At 36.2% G+C, this 10515-nt stretch overlaps 1 pseudogene; it reads right to left on the bottom strand.

The window, feature by feature from the left end:
- Positions 1–855: 855 nt before the first annotated feature.
- Positions 856–3638, bottom strand: LOC147277417 (uncharacterized; annotated as a pseudogene).
- Positions 3639–10515: the final 6877 nt, after the last annotated feature.

Raw genomic sequence — 10515 nt, 5'->3', positions numbered from 1 at the left:
ATTAAATTAGTAGAAATAGGGTTGGCAAAAGACTACGACTTGATTGATAGATTGATTCGTCTGGTGTTGACTCTTTATGTTGCTACATCACCGAAAGAATGAGCATTTTCATTTATGAGGTTTATTAAAAAATCGACTTCGAAACAAGATAGACGATAAATTTCTGGCTGAATGTATGATCATCCCCATTGAACGAGAATTTTCTAATTAATAGTATCGATAATGAATTGATAATTAATAATTTTTACTTAGTGAAGAAACGTTGGGCGCAACTTAGATAGTGTTATATAGTATTTGCCATTACGTCCCCCCTAATTAACTAGGTGCAACTTTTTTTTTTTTAAGACAAAAATAGTTCGTAAGCTAAGTTTAGCCCACCCCACTTTGAAATCCTAGATTCGCCCCTGACTACAACATCATCACTATATCTAGCCTATCTAAATTACAAGTTCAATTTATCGGATGTTAATTTTTTTATTAAATAGTATATTCGATTTTGAACATCATATATATAACAATATATATGTTTGATTTAGGAATAAGACTGAATACGTATGTTGACCTTATTACAGTATATCCCATGGTACATATATATCAGTGTTTTCAGACGCAAAAGCGTCACGCGAGGCGTTTGCAATCTCGCAAGGCGAGGCGTAAGCCTTGACGCGTATAGCGTAAGCCTTTTGGGCATAAAAACAATTATATAGCTAAAAAATAGCATTAATTGTCATTCATAAATAAAAATCATCCATATTACATATCAAATTCAATAATATTGTCCAAAAAAAATAGAAATCCAAACTAGCATATTGATCTAACAAGATCATTCACAAAAACATAGTAAAAACAACCACTTCATTCATCCCACTCATTATCATCAATATCATTCAAACTAATATCACTATCATCCTTGTCCACGGAATCGATGTGGGAAGGAGGAAATGCACTATCAAATTGAAGAGGAGCTTTTAGTTCTACTTCATTATCTTCATTCACAAGCATTGATTTTCGACCCTTGAGAAGGGCCTTGACTTTTCCACGACCTTTACCTACACATTTAATTGGAATTTCAAATTAACAAATAATAATAATGGTTAAAACCTAAAAAGTACACATCAAATGTTGCCTTCACTCCATAGTTCACTTTTAAATTTAATACTTACATAAGCTTTCACAACTTCTTCGTTTCCTTGAAGTTGAAGATGAACTAGCATGAGTAATATATCGGCACATGATGAATAGGCTCACTAGGAGTAGGCTCAGGAACAGGAGTAGGCTCAGGAATAGAAGTAGGAATGGACTCTCGAGGTGTAGGAATGAATTCATGGGGAGTAGGAATGGACTCTCGGTCTAATATACTTTCATAGGTCACAATTGTCACATTTCTTATGGCATCGGTTTCAAAATGTTCTTGTGAACTAAGCCAAGTAAGATCGGTTGGAAGAGTGGGTTCTTCTCCCTCAGCAATCCACTCATCATCAGAAGCAATGTCATCAACTAGTATCGGGTCCATCTTCGCTCTCCTTCTAATACTTCTCTCTCTTAGAGAAGTAGTATACTTCACATAGACTAATGCATTAAGCCTTTGATGTTCAAGTCTATTCCTTTTTTTTGTATGAATCTAGAATAAACATAAGAATATAAATATTAGAAGCACATTAATCTTTTGACACATTCACTTTTTCACACCACGAAAAACAAAGAAATTTACCGACTCAAAAGTGCTCCAATTCCTCTCACACCCAGATGCACTACAAAGTAAGGCCAAGTACTCGCACCGCAAATGACATCAACTCGGGTGTCCCTTTCCCAAAACGCAGCCACCAATTTGCTATTAATAAAATCATGTCATTCAATTTGATATTTATTTAATGTCACTCAATAAAATAAAATATGATACTATATGTTAAATGCAATAACTGGAGATCTCAATTTCCTAGATTTGATGGCAATTTGACTTCCAAGTTCCCCATGTGCAGCATCATACAAATCCAATTGGATATCGGCTTTAATAAGTTCATCACCATCCAACATCCTATCCATGCAAGGATACAAACCATTCTTCACTTCTTCAACATTTGAGAATTTGTTTGAATAGCGCAATTGAGGGTTCAAATAATAATCAGCTACATGTAAAGGTTGATGAAGTTGTGGAGCCCATCTATTATCTATTTTCTTCCACACTGGTTTGTACCTTTTTTCCACTTGTCCACAATTGATTGCAATGTTCTCTTTTGCAGCATCTATCAACTCATAGATATATCCCATGGCCGGTCTCTCCTCTGAGTCAACTTCTATCAAAACAGATACAAGTGGAACAACACTCTTGATACAAAATGCTAGATGAGGCCAAAAGTTGGGATTATAGAGTATAGTTGAACGAGCCACAATACCTTCATGATTTTTTGCAAATGGACCTTCACACCATTCTTTGGAATTAAACATAGTCATATATAAGAGGTTGCTTTTGCTTATACATACTTTGAAGAGTAAGATAAGAAGTAGCAAACCTTGTTATTTTCGGACGAACAATCTCTTTATTGTTGGTGTAAGTTCTCATCAGGGCAAGAACCCAACAATGTCCATAAATAAATTTGACCACTTGCTTGGCACGTTTGATTGTGTTATCAAAAACTTTCAATTGGCTAATATCTTCTAGCATCAAGTCAATGCAATGTGCCGCACATGGAGTCCACCACAATTTCTTTCTCTTTTCCATTAGCCTCTTTCCTGCATTCTTGTAAACCGAAGCATTGTCCGTGATTACTTGAATCACATTCTCCTCCTCAACTTCTTCAACAATATCATCCAAATACTTGAACATTAATTCCCCATTTTTTATTGTATCGGATGCATCTATTGATCTCAAAAACCAAGTCTCACTTGGGCTATTAACTAAAAAGTTAATTAGAACCCTACCTTTTCCATCAGTCCAACCATCAGACATAATGGAACATCCATATTGCTCCCAAGCTTTTTTATGCTCATAAATCAACATAGTAATATCTACAACCTCTTCCTTAAGAACCCATGTCCTCAATTCATGCATGCTAGGAGGCTTGAACTCAGGCCCATAAGCAGCAATCCCTTCAACCATAGGCAGCCAATAAGGATCATTCACAACATTAAAGGCAAGTGCTCTTGAGAAAATAAAGCGCTCAATCTTTCGACACACTTCCCTTCTTTCTTCTTTTTTATATGCCGAATTTAAAGTGGTTTGCCGTGCTTCCGTAAAACAAACCAATCCACGGGTCATTTGACCCTTTGTTCAGCACTAGATTGAACCATACGAATCCCAGAAGTAGGACTACTCCCACTTCCTGAAATTCCATAATTCTCCGAATGAAGAGAATCCAAATCTATACTCCCCCCTCCCCTCCATGACCCTTTCCAATCTCACGAAGCAATTCAGTTTGCCTTGCTTTTGCATCCTTAAATTTTTTCAAAGCTCCAAAGCACTTTAACCTTACAAAATTTGGGATTTTGCTGCAAGGTCTCATTCCATTGTGAGTGTGAGCTAAGTGCTCTTTCAGCCTAGAAATACCCCCACTGCATTGTTGATCACAATACTTGCACCTTATATATTTTTCTCCACCAACCTCTTTTGCATACTTCCAAGCAAAATCCTTTCGACTCATGATTTTTTATCAAAAAATATCTGTCCAAAACACATAACATATTCACAATACTCACAAGTCACAACAATGCACAATACACACAATATTCACAGAATCACAAATATAATACCAGCAAAAATTCTCAATATTCATGATTCACAACAATTCACAATACTCAGTATTCACTATTCACAATACTCTGCCCAAAACACATCACATATTCATTATTCATTGCACTTCACAATTCTGTGAATTTCACAATATTCAGTTATTCACATAATCACAAATTCAATTCAGTTATACAGATGAGAAGAAATCAAGAAAGTTAGAAACAAACATACAGGATAGCTGTGCCACAGAGATGAATGGGCTTCTCCCTCTACTGCCGAGAATGAGAGATCGAGACTCCTAGCTGCGCACAGAGATGAATGGGCTCCTGCCTCTACTGCCGAGAATGAGAGATCAAGATTCGAGACTCCTAGTTGCACACAGAGAAGAATGGGCTCCTGCCTCTGTTGTCGAGAATGAGAGATCGAGACCCCTAGTTGCACACAGAGAGATTGAGACTTGAGAGAGGAAAGGGCTCCTAGCTGGCTAGCTGCGCAGAACAGAGATTGAGACTTGAGAGTTGAGACTTGATGAGAGATCGATTACAGAACAGAGATGACTAGATCGATTCAAGTCTGAGACCACCCAGCTGCCGTGTCGTCGTGATGAGAGAACCCTCACAGAGATAAGTTTGGAGAAGTTGAGAGAAGTGAGAACGACTGAAAGGGAAGGACTGATGGTCTGAAGGAGTTTATTAAACTCTCAGACCAAAACGAGGTTGTTTTGGGACTGAGAGTTTTTGAAAAAGACAAATCACGCTGAGCGTCGCCATTCACGCCTTCAACACCTTGCCGTTGCAAGGCATACGCTATATGCGCCTTACCGTCGCCTTTCAGTCATTTTACACAGTCTGGCGACGTCGTGCGCAATCAGCTGCCGCCTCACCCTGACTCGGTCCTTGAGGCACGCCTGAAGCGCGCTTTTGAAAACACTAATATATACATATATAGCAATTGATGACATGAGCCACACAAGGCCATCACTATTATATAGCTTGTGACAGATAATGGTACGACTTATACTATTTTGTGCCATAGATATATATGTATATATATATATGTATGTATGTATACTAGTTTGATAATAATAAATAAAAAAAAGATATGTATACGAATTGGTGGCTCGATAGCTAAAGCATCCTCTATAAAGTTGGCTTATCAAAGAACATGCTCAAATTGAATGCTTTCAAAAGAGTTAGTGAGGTGGAGAATATTCCAAATGACAGTACAATCCTCCATGCATGGGATGAAACATTTTCCTAAGATTCAATATATCAATGAGTAGTTTGGTGTCGCCCTCCACACAAACTATGGAGTACCCATCATTTAAGGCATGAATAAGGCCATCCTTCAAAGCTTGACCCTCAACCATTTAGCCAATCGAAAACCCTATATTTCTTGAACCTATTATAAGAGAAGAGACAGAGTGAGCACAAATGAGAGAGCCAAAAAAAAACCCACACCCATTTATTATCGAACCATCAAAATTTAACATGGGAAAGGGAACTTCCATTTAATAATTGGAGATTTGCAAAGCCAAGACTTGTGCTTTCGGGGGTTAGCCTACCAAAAACTTGAACCCAAATGACCTGCGACATGAGAAACTTTGTAAGGATGAGATCGAATTTGATGGCTATTGAGCTTATTGTAGAAAAAACCATTTGGGTTATGACCTACTAATTGGGTTAAATATTTAGGAGTAAATTACATTTAATTAATACTTCAACTATACTTCGTCTTCAACTTAGTACTTCAACTTTAAAAAGTTGTATTATCATACCTCACTTTCCGTTTTGTGTCAATTTCATAGCTTCGTTACATCTCCCGTTAAAAATGCCGTAATCTATTGACGTGGTATACGCGGACCCCACCTACAAGCATTGATGTGGCTTATATATAAAAATAGCCACATGGTGTTTTAAAAGATTTTTTAAAATTTTTAATTAATTTATTTCATTTTTAAAAGTTTATTGGATTTTTTTATTATTTTTCATCCATGTGTTTAATTAGAAGCAACGTCAATGCTTATCGGTGGGGTCCGCATATGCTATGTCACTGCCACGTCAATAGATACTGGCATTTCAAACGAAGATCAATGTAACGTAGGTATATATGAAATTGACACGAAATGAAAGTTGATGTATGACAATGCAATTTTTTAGAATTGAGGTATCAAGTTGAAAAATGAAGGGTGGCGCTATTCGTACCCAACTAATTCATTAATAGCCCGAACAATTTAATAAACATATAATTCTTCATTAATAGCCCTAAGGTAAATTGACTAATAAAAACATACTAGTTATTACCAAAAAAAAAAAAAAATTCACCCAACATCATTTGATTTCTATACCCAACCATGCTGAACCAATTTTTATTAATTAAAAATTAAAAATATTATTTAAAAAAAAGCTCATCGTCACCACAACCCAGCCCCCTGCCGCCATCCCGACCGGCAGCCCTCTGAGTATTCTTTCTTCTTCTAAATTTGTGTTTTTCTAATTTAAATTTCCATTGTAGTTTTACTGAGATTGATTCTCTGAGTTCTAACTGTAACATATGTGGCAGCAAGTCGGCAACATAATTTCTTAGTTCTTGTATAACTCTAATTTAACTTGTTTAGGCACACCCCATATGATTTTACTTAGTGCCCTGCATTTGCTATTGTTTTGGATGCTGCTTGTTCATGAAGGTAACTCTATTAGTTTATGCGAGGTACCTTGATACCATTCATGCTTGTTCATGAAAGTGGAAGTTCTCTCTCTCTCTCTCTCTCTTCTCTCTCATTGCCCTCCTATCTCTCCTCTCTCTCCTCCGCCCTCCCCACCCACACCATCGTCAATGCCATCGAAATCCTCTCTGATTCCGGCTACGCCTCCATGCCTCCCACACCCTCCTCTCACCAACCTCTCCCTCATTCATCGTGTTCATTCCCGTCGATGTCGCCTTCACTCACTCCGGCCAGCCACCGCTAGCTTCACCTCCTCCACTAGGCCAAAATATCATGTTGTCTGTCGACTCAGTAGCTTCCTCCTTTGCTGGAACAACAAGTGATGTTCCCATCCCTGTGCAACACAAAAACAATACATGATTTCCTAAGCTTTTAATCATAGTCCAATCTTTTTTTAATGAATCAAACTGGTAAATCTGCCAATTGTTTTGTTCAACATTCTGAATTGCAAGTAAGAGCTTCCCATCATACTCAACCAGCCGGCCCTTACATCCACCCAAGGTTTACAATCTCACGGAAGCTGTGAAGTCCACTGTGGTGGTGCTGAACTGGTGATGGTTTTGGGTTTGGGTGTGTTAAGTAATATTGTTGGGTATGATGTTGAGTTTTAGTAAGGGTAGTTTAGGAAAATATGTTAGGTGTACTAATAAATTTTAACATTTTTTAAAATTAAACTGAGTGTAAAGAGTATATTGAGACTACTAATAAAAAAATTGAGTACAAATAGCAGCACCCAAAAATAAGGTATAATTTGCTCAATATTTAACTTTCATATTTATCAATAATTACATGGATGACGACCGTAAGTCCTTAATTATTGGCCACATTCTCTTTTTGTTTTTGTTTTATGTTGAGTGCAAATTTGCTCACCACCTCTAAAAGTGGTGAGCATCACCATTTTATCTATAAGATGACATGTGTCCTCTAAACTAACTTTAGTTAATAATTTTAAATTAATAAATTCTGATATAATAATGAGGTGAGAGAAAATCACTTTTCTTCCAAAACTTACCTGTCTTTTTCAATTTTCACGCTCTCTCTCCTCTTTATTTTATTTTCCTGATTTTGCTTATTTTGTTTGTTCTTCTCTTTTATTCCTGTATGCACTTTTTTCTTTACACTGCACTCTTTCGTCACATTACCCTATTACACCCTTTTTTTATTTATTCACCCTGCACTATCTTTTATCACACATTTGAAAGAAATTTCCAGAACTTTTTATATTCATTATTTCAATTGAAGACCTCTTTTGAGCATGTAACAATTGAAGACCTCATTTTTAATCTAGAACAATCGAAAACCTCATTTTTTTACTTGTTATTCCAGAATTTATTTTAAGCTAATTGTTCATTCAAAATTATAACACAATAAATTGTTTTAGTGTGTTTTAAATTCTTAATTTTGAATGAAAAAACTACATGAAGCCCAATATATCATAATTTTACAAAACACATAATACCACCGACTCAAAAATATTGTTGTTGCAATGCAACACAACTATGCTAAAGTTAACATATCGGAAATCATGTGTAAAAGACATTTGCAAGTCTTCTCTTCAAACACTGCATCAAATTAAGCCTGAAAAATTTAACTGACGAAATGATCCTTGAGTTGTTGGTTGAATGCTTGTACTTGCCTATCAAATTTAAGACCACATATTTATTGATCAGTTAATCAAATTAATTAATTTTGGCTAAAAAAAAATCAAATTAATTAATATTTGAAATAAACTAGTAGGGAACAAGGTAGACGACCAAACTTGTTTTTTCTGAAGAAGATGAAAGTTGAAAAGACATAGGGTGTTAAACAAGAAATAAAAGAAAATATTTACTAAAAAAAAAAGGAAAATAAAATAAAGGGGAGAGAGAGCGTGAGAATTGAAAAATGTAAGTAAATTTTGGAAGAAAGAGATTTTCTCTCACCTCATTATTATATCAGAATTTATTAATTCAAAATTGTTAACTAGAGTTAATTTAAAAGACACATGTCACCCTATAAATAAAGTGGTGATGCTCACCACTTTTAGAGGTGGTGAGCAAATTTGCACTCTTTTATGTTTTCAAATTGTAATTACATAATTAATTGTTATCAAATTTTAGTGCAACATTCACTTTTTGTAGCCATCGCGAAATGTAAGTACATAATTGTTATCAAATTCTAGTGCCACATTCTTTTTTTGTTTTCAGTTTTCTATCTACCTGACTCACTCTTACATCTTAATTAACTCTTTCAAATCTCTCATCACTTTTTATAAGTCTAATCAAGTTTTTTTTTTTTTTCTAGTTTTTATCTCAATTTTGTCCCGATGTTGGACCCATTAAATCTCAATCAAAATCAGAAAAATTATACTGGATTTAAAGATATGCATCTCCTCTTTACAACCATATAAAGATCACCCAAACCGGACCTCTAACACTCCAGATAATCGGCCCCAAACTAGGGTACCCGAAATTGTCTAATTTTCCAAATATTTTCTCTGAAGTCCGATTGGACAGTTTCGGATACCCCACTTTGGGGCTGATTATCTAAAGTTGTAGATGTCCGATTTGCGTGATCTTTATATGGTTGTAAAGAGGAGATGCATAGCTTTAAACTCAGTATACGTTTGTTGAATTTGGTAAAGGTTTGATGGGTCTAACGTCGGGCCAAAGTTGAGATAAAAACTGAAAAAAATTAAAAAAAAAAACAGAATTCTTAATTGACACAAAATGAAAGTTTAAATTCTCGATCAATTGACACAAAGTGAAATTATAAAACGTCAACTATGTATAATGGTAGTTTAGGAAGTCTCTAATTACAATTTTTTAATAAGACTTACTCATTAAATCTTAATGTTGGAATTTGTTAAGTTGGCAACCAAGTAGGTACTGGGTGAACATTGCCTGCATCTGACTCACCTGTGCCTCGCAAGTTTCTTTCTCTGAATTTAGCTGATGCTGCATTTGCTCCAATCGAGTGGTCAGATCGGCAACGGCTGAAGATGGTTGAGAAGAAGACGATGTGGTACTGACGTCACAAATCATCCCATATCCCATGCCGTGTATCTCCCTGCCGGATCTAACACTGAGTGTGTCCATTAGAATATGAAGGCCGACATCGTGATCAGGTTGGATCGACTCAAACGGAGAGTCAGGAGGGAGCTGGCTGGCCGTTTCATCCAAATACCTCGCCCTTTTGACCAGCATCTCAGCCTTCAACACCGGATACACAAGTTAGAAATTAAAAAATTAAATATAAATATAAAAAAATTGTGAAAAAAATTAAAAGATAAAAACTAACATGCATCGCCCTAGCTGCATCATTGCCGCTATAACTGTAATAGACATCCTCGTAGGGGTGGACCTGGCAAACGGGTCATGTTTTGCGGGTTTGGGTCAAACCCGACACGACCCGTTAAGTTACGGGTGACAAAAACACAAACACGAACACGACCCGTATATAAACGGGTGAACACGACACGACCCGTTCTACCCATTTAAAAAAAAATAAAAAATAACTCCCTAGCTCCACTCCCTCGACCCCAAGCTCTTTCTGATCCATGCCCACTCCCAATCTTAGAGACTCCTTTGCCCGGGGCTCCTGCCAGAATTTTGAAGTGCGATTGGCTGCTCAAGCCCCTCCCGCTGGAACCAATAAACTCTTTTCATTTATATCATAATCAACAAGCAGTAAGCTTTCTTAATAATTAGTAAGACAAAAAAGTTGCAGAAGACAATTCAAAACCCCATTCACCGACAACACAAACACCTCTCAATTCAACCAAAAACCCAATCCAAATCAATGAAATCACGTACATTACATCAAATTACAATAAAAAAATAAAAGCCCACAAAACCCATTTAACTAAAATCCAAACATGAAATATATTCATAAGAAAAAGTGAAAAACAAAATACATAGCAAACCCAATTTATTTAAAACAAAACCAAAAAAAAAAATTGATCAAAAGAGAATGATCAGTACCCTTCGATGGTTGGGCTGATTATCATTGTCTGAGAGCTTATTATTATTGACAGCGAAAGAGTTGTCAAAATTGGGATCTCGTCAGCGAAGTCGCAGAGGAG

Source organism: Dryas octopetala, chromosome 8 (genome assembly GCF_963921425.1).
Source record: "Dryas octopetala chromosome 8, drDryOcto1.1, whole genome shotgun sequence".
Lineage (NCBI taxonomy): Eukaryota > Viridiplantae > Streptophyta > Magnoliopsida > Rosales > Rosaceae > Dryas > Dryas octopetala.
The sequence above is the reverse complement of the archived record's forward strand: the minus strand, read 5'-3'. Positions and strand labels throughout refer to the sequence as shown.